Genomic DNA, 12,375 nt, shown 5'->3' with positions numbered 1-12,375 from the left:
GGTATTCTTTATATCCCCGAAATCCTTGTTTCGACCACTACAACTTTATGTAAAGATATCAGTCTTATCTCATACTTTAATTTTGACGCTTATTTTTATTCTTAATTAATTCAGCCCTAATAATTAAGCATAAAACACATAATTTACATAATATTCACATAATCCTTTTCATTTCTTCAAAATGAGTTACAAAGGTTAACCTAGACTATCAACTCAATATAAATGTCTAGGCTAGAAACACGAGTGTTACACAAATAGACAGGTACGACGACCAGGTTTGTGAAGACGGAGCAGTCCAGACTCGTCGTATTCTGATTATTCATTTTATTGTTGTATATTATGAAATAACACACTTGTAACTAAAATTTATACTATTAAAGCAATGGATAATGTTGTTGCTTGTTTACTACTTTGCATTGTTGTGATACATTACATGACGTCTTCCGCCCCAGAACATTTTTGCCGTTCTCGGTTTTGCGGTGTGACAGATTAGTATCAGAGCATTGTTTATAATGAATTGAGTATATCAACCCATAAAAGATATACTAACTATAAATACATAGGGATTAAAAATACTCTGACCAAGAGTTTATACTTTAAATAATAAAATATTTAATTAAGTATATGTGTCTGCATTCATACTAAAATCAGTGTCTCTAGGACAATACAAAAGAATTACAATTGTTGGGCAGCACAAGTAGACTTAGAGACATATATTCAAAACTGGGAAGATATGGCCTGATCAACTATATTATCCGAGGGTTGACTAGCATGTGCCTAAGTGTAGTTGTGAGGTTGCAACAAGTCAAAAATCTTACCAACGATACCACAATGAGAACAATAGAACATAAACCTAAAATACCATAGGGGTGTTTTGTATTAATATAATTACTTACTTGCGTACTAAAAGGGATCTTCATTACTAAGTTGATAGTTGCTAAGTGGATAAACTAACGCTTTGTGTAACTAGGATGTTATAGACTTAGAATCTGTGAAATTTTGCTTTACCCCTGTTCCTTGTGAATTGGAGTTAAGGTCACTTATTCGAAGGCCTATCTTGTGTTGATAACATATGACTGGTATGCACTTTACAAATAGTGATGTAACTAATGAAGATTTTCTAATAATTATCTAGAGAGTTCGTCTCATAATTATTTCCTTACCTCAATTCTCACGTAGATAACATGGCTGGACTCCATCCCCACGGCAACCCGTACCTTCCGAACGAAGTCATTGCTGGATGGTTTGGAGAAGAACCAGAGAATGATCACCCTATCCCTTTGAATGATCACCACGCTGAAGACCTCACGGATAATGACAACTCCGAACCCGAAGTTGAGAACCTATCCTAGGCAGCTCCCTTTCCAAATCCTAACCCTCATCCAGTTTTTCATGGCCCGACACCTCCTTGGGTAGAATGCTTGGAAACATGGAGCCAAGGACAAGATTAGCCCATGCCATTCAATGGAGACCGAAGCTTTTATGACCTGAGCAATGGGGGCTCAGCAGACAAAATCTTGCCAATCCTGGTCCGCAGAGTGGCCCGAAATGAGATTCAAGGCAGGACAACCCTACATCAAATTACAGAAGTTGTCGCCAATGCGACAATGCATACCCTTCACACCATTCGTCTGGAAGATGCTCGTGAGAGATCTAAAAGAGACCATGAAACCCTGCTTCAAGCACTGGCTGAATCACGAGCCGAAGTAATAGAACTACGAGTACGCCAGAGGGTGTACGAAATACACCTGCTTGATACGGAACATCACCAGAGGGATGATTGTCACCAGTAGGATATACTTTGCTTTCTTTCTTGTGTTAAAAGAACCGTGTTCCTGTCTATGTCCTATGTGGCATTTTCTATGAAACTGCCTTCTACTGTAAGTACTTTTAGTTAGGCCTTCATGAGGCCAAAACTTTTGCTACTCTGGTTATGATGTAAAACCTTCTTCAAGGTCAAATTTTCCCTGAACTTATTACATCTTAAACATCGATGATATTGACAGTCAGCTAACTTCCGTGTCACGTTTTTGTTCAAATACTCTCATCATACTTTCATTGGAGTCTATCTGAAACATGCTTTAGTCAAGTCATTGGACTATAGTAATTTAACTCCAGAGACATTTCCAAGTCTCTTTCAGTGGTTGGATCATATTATCCACCAACCTATAGTACCTCGGCGCGAACGACAAACGTCTTGAGACTAGTCTACGAACTTACTTCCATTCCGTACTAGGACTGCATCATAGGGATGTAGGTCAAACCTTCGAGAACATAATCTTACTCTTTCATTGAGCGATCGACGTACATCCAGGTTCAATAGTAGCCTTTACTAGGAAATCTTAGTTCATCGAAAAAGATTCGTAAGAAGATTATTGTCATGATTTTCCTCGCTCATACATTCCCGAGTTATATATAACGAAGACCTGGTAGACAATAGAATGTGAGATTTCTAACGTAGTTTCTTTTCCTCGTTAGGATGTGGGACTAGAGTAGAATCGCACATTTTATTATCCGCCCCGTCTTGATTATATCATAACATGTATGAGCTAAGTTTTCATGTATAATAACTCCTTTCTTGGCCTGAATCAAAATGATACAAGAACCGTCCGGACAGTTTAACGACTACTCAACAACAGAATGAAAAGACCAAGCTTCTCACCTTTGGGAGCTCCGGTCTTATTCTTCACGAAGACAGAATCTAAGAGGTGCGATCATACCAGCACTAATGCACCGGATCCCATCAGAACTCCGCAGTTAAGCATGCTTGAGCGAGAGTAGTACTAGTATGGGTGACATTTGGGAAGTCCTCGTGGTGCAGACCTCAATAGGACTTCCATTAGAAATCATCACTCTCTGCCTCGCATAGATGAATCAGTTGACCAACCGCAAGGAACGACTTACCTTTCAGAAATGAACCTAAGATCCGAATATCACTAGTTATGCGTGTTAGTGAAGGGTGTCCTGAGGACAATCTTCTAAACTCGATGCGGACACTACGAGTCCGTAGTGATACCTCTCGGATAGGACCAATACTCCCGTAATATTCATGAACTTAATGAATAAGGTACACCATTATTACTTGGATCAGTTCGTCATTGTCCTTATAAATGACTTACTTATCTACTCTCGTAATAAGAAGGAAATCATAAAGAGCATCCACAACAAACCCTGGAAACATTATGATCAAAGAAACTTTACGCAAAGTTCTCTAAATGCGAGTTTTAGATTGAAGAGTCGAGTTCCTAAAGCACACTATTAGTGATGTGGGAATTTTGAGGACCCTTCTAAAAATCAAAACTTCTGACAATTTGTCAACGCTGAGGATGCCGACAGGAATTCGCCAAATTCTAGGTCTGACTGACCTACTATCGAGAGTTCATTCAGAAATCCTCGCGGATTACGAAACCTCTTATGACTTTGACTCAGAAGGGAGTGGCCCTTGACTGGGAAGACAAGCAAGAGGAAGAAAACCTTGGAATTTCAAGTGAGAGGCCAAATCCTTTTGGAAATCTCACTCTGTGAATGCTTGATTCGCTTCGGAATGCGTGGTAAGCCAAATCCAGATTAGTTAGGACCTCTAAGATTCTTGTCAGAATCGCTCCCGTAACTCACAAAACCAACCTACACCACGAACTCAGTAACGTACATTTCTCCCTTCACGGCTCAAACTTGAAAACATACCATTCTGTCAGGACTCTCGTAATCCCACTCGACGAGATCGAGAACAACGAGAGCCTCGCATTCGTGGAAGAACTGTAGTGACCATCGACCGAGAGGTTAAGCGGACGAACCAACGCCGCCTCCCATTAGTAAAGGTTCGTTGGGATACCAACCGAGGACCCGAATTCACTTATGAGCGCGATAACCAATCGATTAGGAAGTTTCCCCCACGTGCTTGCTTAATTATTCATGCCTACTCCCTTACCTAAATTCTAATTTCGGGAAGAAATTCCCTCTAACGGGGGGATGATGTGACAACCCGAAATTTTCTAATCGATTGACAACCCTTCGCTTCAATCGAAGTCAGATCAACAACTGCTAATTGTCAAGCTTTTGGAAAAAGTTTGAGCATATTAAGATTAACACTTTAGGAGATATTGGGAGAGAGGATGCCCTATAGAATTATGTGCATCTTATAAAGTTTCAAAACTCTAAGAGTTTGGAGTTTTGGGCTCAAATGATATTTTTGGACCAAAAACCCCAAGGGGTATAAATATGGCCCTTAGCCATATTTGTTTCATTTGTTCCATTTTCAACTAGAGAAAAACCCGATTCTCTCGCAAGGATCTTTAGCCTTTCATCCCAAATCATAAGTCCTTCTATCTTAGAGTATAATAGGGCTTATTATATGTCTATACATTAATAAATCACAAGGAATAACCAAGATCAAAGAGTTTACGGCCCAAGAACACCTTGAATCGTAAACCCTTCTTTGATGGCCAAAAGTGTGCCCTAGTCCCTTCCTTTCCTTGTGAAACTAGTCTAGACTCATACCTTAATGTGTATGGGACTTGAAAGCACAAAATACCATGGTCCATATTATATTACGGCCGCAAACACCAAGGGATTTGGTCTTAGGGCCGTAAACCCCTTCTTAGGGTGCAAATGACACGCTAACACCTTAGTAAGCTTTGGTTTGTGACATAGAACCTTACCCCATTGACCTAAGGACCAAAATTCACGAAACGGTACTCCTTACCATGCGTATATGGCTGTAAACTCATGGGGGAGTGGTCCTAGGGCTGTGAACACCCAACAAGGTCATTTTAGTTCCTTAAACCCTCCCAAACACTTGTATAAAGCTTTGGAGCACTTAACCACTTAAGCCCTTAGAGTTTTAAGCCCCTTTTGGTGACCAATGGAGAGTTTACGGGCAGTAGTAAACTCCCCTGGGCCGTAAACTCCAATAAAGATGGTCATTGGACCATAAACTCCCGCATGAGGCTTCGCACTCCTTTGTTGCAACCCGATAGCTTCCTAGCACTTGACCAAAGTGTTTTCCTCGAAATAGGATGTTTTTAGATGTTTAATTAGTGTTAAAATCACTAATTGTTTATATACATATGTCTTCATATGTAATTAGGATCATTGTGTGTGTCTAATTCTTCACTTGACACCAAGCACTTGTCCGACACTACCTTCCGACCCGCTCACTGCAGGTGAGTTCATACCCCTTAAATTAACCTTTTAAATGTTTCTAAATGTTTTTAAATGATTTATGGGGGGAATACAAGTTGAATCATGCTAGTTATTATATCAATCACATGTGATTAATAACTAACATGCAAATGGATTTACTATACGTTAGCTGTTTTACCAAACAGATTTCTTCAAAGGACTTTCTTAAACGTTTTTATATGTTTAAAACTCTTTATCAAACTGCTTTATACACTGTATGTTTCTTTTCAAACACTGTTACAAATATGTTTCAAACAAAGGTTTTCTTTATACTTCAACTGTTTATTCAAACAAAATATTTTCAAACCGTTTTATAAACTGACATCAAGTCGATCTTTTCTTAAATATAAATCTTTTCCAAAGGTTTTGCAAAACTCCTTTTATGCTTTTATATTATCAAATGCATGCCTGTATATGTATAGTTATATAAGAAATGTTTAAAGGACTTAGGAAGGCTAAACCGCTTTATTTCCTTTTCCCCGTTGGCATGTGGTCTGGTAGGGTATCGGTTATCCGTCCGAACGTCATCTAAATATTAGTTATATATCATGTATATATATGTAAACATAAAAGTGCCCTCAGTCAGTTCAGTACCTTTGGCTAGCAAAGGTATACCTTTGTTGATACTTGTACATTTCTAGTAACTATTAAAGGTATAGTTAGGAGATACGAATTGCTATTCCTATTACAAGGAATTACACCAGAGTCAGTTCATTCATGAGTCCATACGAATACATGTTGTTTGTAGAGATATACTTACTTGGATACACTTACTTGGATACACTTGCCAGGATACTTTTACATAGATACCTCGTTAAAAGCATGCATGTATATGTATAGTTATATAAATAATGTTTAAAGGACTTAGGAAGGCTAACCCGCTTTATTTCCTTTTCCCCGTTGGGACGTGGTCTGGTAGGGTATCGGGTATCCGTCTGAAGGTCGTTTAAATATTAGTTATATATCATGTGTACATATATAGACATAATAGTTCTAATCAGTCAGTTCAGTGCCTTTCGGTAGCAAAGGTATACGTTCATATACTCTTACATGGATACTTTTACATAGATAATATATGATGAGTTACTATTACATTTTATATGTATAGATTATGTTATATAATCCTCATTCTTATCTTTATTTTGTGATACAATCACATAATCGACGAGATAGATTGGACTCAATATCCTAGTACCAAAGGATACTTTGTGGGACTAACCATTCCTAGAACCTTGTTAGCTACATATGTAAATGCACATTTACGGATGTCTACGGTTGATACCATTGCAGGTATACTTTAAGGGACTAACTATTCATACACCCAGCTGTTAGCAACAGAGGTAAATTTACATCTAAGGATGTCTTAAGTTAACACTGTTAGTTATCCTAGTACAAAAGGATAATACTTGAGTTATTAATATTATTATTACCTTTATCTTGTGAGTTATTCACATAACCTATAACGTTAATTATATTTGAGTATCCTAGTACCAAAGGATATAATGTCTTATATTAATAATAATAGTATTACAGTCGGGTCTTGGTAGAAGACTACTTTCAAAACAGTAGGGTCTTGGTAGAAGACTACTTTCAAAACAGTAGGGTCTTGTTAGAAGACTACTTTCAAAACAATAGGGTCTTGGTAGAAGACTACTTTCAAAACAGTAGGGTCTTGGTGGAAGACTACTTTCAAAACAATAAGGTCTTGGTAGAAGACTACTTTCAAAACAGTAGGGTCTTGGTAGAAGACTACTTTCAAAACAGTACGGTCTTGGTAGAAGACTACTTTCAAAACAGTAGGGCCTTGGTAGAAGACTTCTTTTATACGGATCATAGGGATTTCTAGGGTTATTCAAACATTTTCCATTACTTACAAACATTTCCATACTTATACGACTTTCTTTCAAAACAATGTCAAGACTTTCATTAGAAGTTTTACAAATCAAAGACACATTAATACTTATGAATTCACCAGCTGTTTGGCTGATACTTGCTTTCAAAATAAGTTGTATTCTCAGGTCACAAATAGACAGGTACGACGACCAGGTTTGTGAAGATAGAGCAGTCCAGACTCGTCTTATTCTGATTATTCATTTTATTGTTGTATATTATGAAAGAACACACTTGTAACTTAAATTTATACTATTAATGCGATGGATGATGTTGTTGCTTGTTTACTACTTTGCATTGTTATGATACATTACATGACGTCCTCCACCCTAGAACGTTTCCGTCGTTCTCAGTTTTGGGGTGTGACAAAAACACTCCAGCACTCTAGGGTTTCTCTGACTGGACTGGTGGCCACAAATGACGGCCATAAGGGCCTTTAAATAGGGTACAAACCCGAGAAATTAGGGTTTCATTAAACAGCGTGGACTCGTCAAGTCCCTTATTAATCAGACCACTCCAATCGCAATCCTACTCGGCGAGTCGGGGCTCATACTCGCTGAGTTTCTCTCCAAAAATTCAATATAAAAGAATAAAATAATATACCTGGGAATCGGGATGTTACATCTTCCAATAAATTGCTCCTCCGTTTAAGGGAAAGACCCAGCCTGACTGGGAGCGGAAATTATCCCTATCAGTCTGGAAGCTAGCGTCGCTATACCCTACAACTCTCAAGTCTTCACTCCCACCGTGGGTAAGGACCCAGCCCTTAGTCCTCCGTAGGTACTTGAGGATATTCGTTACCACAGTCCAGTGTTCCTTTCCAGGGTTCCCCTGATACGTGCTAACCATGCTCAAGGAAAAGGCTACATCAGATCGAGTACACGTCATAGCATACATCATCGATCCTACAACCGAAGCATAAGGTATTCGACTCATTTCTGATATCTCAGCCTCAATACTAGGGCTTTGCGTCTTACTCAATCTGGCATTACTCTGGATGGGTAACTCTCCTTTCTTGGAGTCCTGCATGTTGAATCTCTTCAGCACCTTATCCAAGTAGGTACTCTGGCTAAGTCCAATTAGTCTTTTACTCCGGTCTCTCAAGATCCTTATCCTTAGAATATAGGCAGCTTCTCCTAGGTCCTTCGTAGAGAATCACTTCCCAAGCCAGGACTTAACTTCCTGCAGAGTTGGGATGTCATTTCCTTTGAGTAGTATGTCATCCACATAAAATACCAAAAAGCTAACTATACTCCCAATAGCCTTGACATATACACAAGATTCATCTTCACTCCTAGAAAATCCAAATTCTTTGACTTTCTAATCAAAGCAAAGATTCCATCTGCGAGGTGCTTCCTTTAATCCATAAATGGATTTCTCAGGCTTGCACACTCTATTAGGGTACTCTGTATTGACAAAACCCTCTGGCTGACTCATGTAAACATCCTCAACCAACTTTCCATTAAGGAAAGCGGTTTTGACATCCATTTGCCATATTTCATAGTCATGGAATGCGACTATGGCTAACAGAACCCTAATAGACATAATCTTGGCCACTGGAGAAAAGGTCTCATCATAATCAACTCCCGGAGTTTGTGAGAAACCCTTCGCAACTAGTCGTGCCTTATAAGTGTGTACATTACCATCCATGTCGGTCTTTTTCTTGAAGATCCATTTGCACGATACAGTCTTACGACCTGGTACATTCTCAACCAAGTTCCAAACTTGATTGTCATACATTGATTGTATCTCACTTCCCATTGCCTCTTTCCACTTGGCTGACTCAAGGCCTGCCATGGCTTCCGCGTAACTGTTAGGTTCACCCAAACCTATCAGTGTCTCATCACTGATAAGTGCATCACCTTCCACAGTAATATGGAATCCGTAGTAATGCTCAGGTGCATTCCTAACCCTTGTGGAACGCCTCAGAGGTACACACTTGTCAATTGGCTCAACATGAGTTTCCTACTCAAGTTGAGTGCTAGGGTTTGAAGTTCCTTCACCATTTGACTCTTGAATTTCTTCAAGGTCAACTTGCCTCCCACTGTTTCCTTGGCTTATAAACTCTCTCTCTCTCTCTCTCTCTCTCTCTCTCTCTCTCTCTCGAAAGACAGCCCTCCTAGCTGCAAAGACCACATTTTTACTAGGTCTGTAGAAGAGGTAACCAAAGGATTTATGTGGGTAGCCGATGAAAATACACCTCTCACTTCGAGGTTCGAGCTTATCATGAGTCTCGTGTCTCACGAAAGCCTTGCAAACCCAAATCTTGATGTGGTCTAGTTTGGGTACTTTACCAGTCCACATCTCAGGAGGATTTTTGGAAACTTTCTTTGTAGGGACCAAATTAAGGATATGGGCGGTAGTCTCTATGGCATACCCCCAAAATGAGATTGGTAGAGAAGCTCGACTCATCATGGAACGAACCATATCCACCAAGGTTCGATTACGCCTCTCAGCTACACCATTCAACTGTGGTGTCTTGGGAGGTGTCAATTGTGAGATAATCCCACGTTCCTTAAGATAGTCGAGGAAATATGAACTAAGATACTCACCACCTCGATCAGATTGAAGCATCTTAATGTTCCTGCCTAATTGATTCTCGACTTCCTGTTTAAATTCCTTAAACCTTTCAAAAGTCTCTGACTTATGCTTGATTAAGTAGACATATCCATATCCACTGTAATCATCAGTAAAATTGTGACCACCCGAAACTTCTAACCCATGTAATTAAAATGTGTTTCAACACTAAAACTTGAGTTCATTGTCTTTTATTAAATCTTGTGGTTCCATATGGGTGCTCTGGACTTAGTATAATCTAGATATGAGTCTTAGGAAGGGTTGGAGAGTGTTTAGTATCACAATATCGGGCTAAACTCACTAAATAAGGTGTGTGCGGCCACAGACCTGTGTGTACGGCCACACACGTGTGACAACCTGAAATTTCCATTCTATACAAACCATTTGAAGCCAATAGAAGTAGAACAGTTACAGTGAAAAATCAGACTTCTGGTATAAGTTTGGCAGTTTTTCAGGATTTACATTTAAGGAGATATCAGGAGAGTGGATGCACTAGGGTTTTGTGCAACACTGTTATTCCAATACTCTAGGATATTAAAGTTCATTCCGAGAATAAAAATATTTTCTCCCAAAAATCTGAGGACTATATATAGAAATCTGAACCAAAATAGTTCATTAGTTACATTTCCAATTAGAGAAAAGCCAAATTCTCTCTCACGGATCTTCGAGTTTTAATCCCAAATTGTGAGTACTTCGATCTAGTTATATTATATAGCTTAGATTGTGTTTAGAAACATCAAAATCGGACCAAAACCCCAAGATATGGGAGTTTACCACCCAAGAACACTTGGGGAGTAAACTCCATTTTAAGGGCCAAAAGTGTCTCAATGCCCCTCAAAGCATTGGAACTCAAACTATAAGCCTCCATTACATGTTTAGGACACCAAAATCAATTAGAAACAAGGATGAAAGTAAGTTCACGCCCAAGGAGGTTCTTGGGCCGTGAACTCCATGTTTAAGTGCCAAAATGCCCTAAATGCCTTCATTTAACCAAGAGACTAGCATAGCACATTACCTTGATGTGTCTAAGACCCAAAACAATCAAAATACCAACACCTAGGGGTGTTCACGGCCGCAAACACATGGCCAAATGGTTCATGGGCCGAAAACTCTAGTTAGGGGTGTTTTGATGCCACAAACACTTCCTAAGGCTTAGGCTTGAATTTAGACATGTACCCTAATGAGTTTAGGACTAGCTAACATACTTAGAACACCAAGAGTAAGGTGTTCACAGCCCAAAAGGTTCTAGGGCCGTGAACTCCATAAAATGGTGCCAAATGGTGCCATAAACTCTTCTAAAGCCAAGTACAAAAGCCTAGTTTAGTTCCTAGTTAATTTAGAGACTTGAAAACAATATAAACACCCTCCCAAGGGAGATTACAGCCGTAATCTCCAAGGGAATATGGTCCCAGGGTCGTAAACTCCTAAAAGGAGTTATATTATGCCCTAAAATCTTCCATAGACCAAGCCATTAAGTAGAAATGCTTATTAGGGCCTTATAGAGCATCAAACATCAAATGGACACATAAGTATGAGTTCACGGCCGTAAACTCATAAGTTTACAATTGTGGTTCAAACAAATGTTTCTTTATACTAAATTGTTTTTATCAAACCCATGCCTTCAAACCGTTTTACAGATCGACATCAAGTCGATCTTTTCTTAGATAATGATTATGTTCAAAGGTTTTACAAAACTTATTTTATGCTTTTATATTATAAATTGCATGCCTCTATAGGTATAGTTATATAAGTAATGTTTAAAAGACTTAGGAAGGCTATCCACCTTGTTTCCTTTTCCTCGATTTGGATGTGGTCTGATAGGATATCGGGTACTCGTCCGAAGGTCGTTTAAATATTAATTATATATCATGTGTACATATATAGTCATAAAAGATCCTTCCAGTTCATCGAATGCCCTTAGGTAGCAAGGGTATACATCCATGTTCATACGTCCCAGTTAGATTACTAGTAAACTACCATATGGGTAGTTTAGGAAGATACTAGAACTATTACTAGAACGCGATATCATACAATGAATCAGTTAATTCATGAGTCAATGCTTTCTAGATAGAGAGCACATACATTACAGCTAGAACATTTCAGTACATTACTATACTTGCTAGATAGAGAGCACACACATTACAGCTAGAACATTTCATTACTATGAGTACGTATAGAACTATACTAGAGGAAGAACATATACAACTATACTAGAGGAAGAACATATACTACTATACTAGAACGAGTAACAGTACATTACATATACATAAATACATTGACATAATTGTGATCCACTGTATCGGAGCATGCCTTCAATGTCATGGCCCGAGTTGTTGCCAGAGTCTCTTAAAGGGAGAGCGTGAGTTTGCGTATAGATCTATACTAAATTGACTATCCTATACCTTGCTGCTAGCTACAGCCGGACCTGCAAGTCTGCGGGTGCCAAACGTCATTTCTTTTTGCGATCTACATTTGTCGTTGTTTATCCAGTTGATAGTATGGTACAATTAATCACATGATGCCTTAATATAAATCTAGTTTAATGTAGTTAGTACAGCAGTAGTTCCTATAATACAACACTACAGTACTACATTAATTTCCCCTTTTCATTTATTTAGTGATTATTTCACTTAAACATTAAATGTAAAAACTATATTTTGTAAATGATACTTACACTTGGGAAAATTATACACTTTTACAAGAAATGAACATTTAAAACAGTTAAGT

At 38.7% G+C, this 12,375-nt stretch overlaps 1 pseudogene; it reads left to right on the top strand.

Moving 5' to 3' along the window:
- The first annotated feature begins 2,706 nt into the window (after positions 1–2,706).
- Positions 2,707–2,824, top strand: LOC145071822 (5S ribosomal RNA; annotated as a pseudogene).
- The last annotated feature ends 9,551 nt before the right edge of the window (positions 2,825–12,375 follow it).

The sequence above is a fragment of the Lactuca serriola genome, chromosome 8, assembly GCF_051521515.1.
Source record: "Lactuca serriola cultivar US96UC23 chromosome 8, Lser_US96UC23_V15, whole genome shotgun sequence".
Taxonomy (NCBI): domain Eukaryota; kingdom Viridiplantae; phylum Streptophyta; class Magnoliopsida; order Asterales; family Asteraceae; genus Lactuca; species Lactuca serriola.
This window is presented reverse-complemented; position numbering and strand designations above follow the sequence as displayed.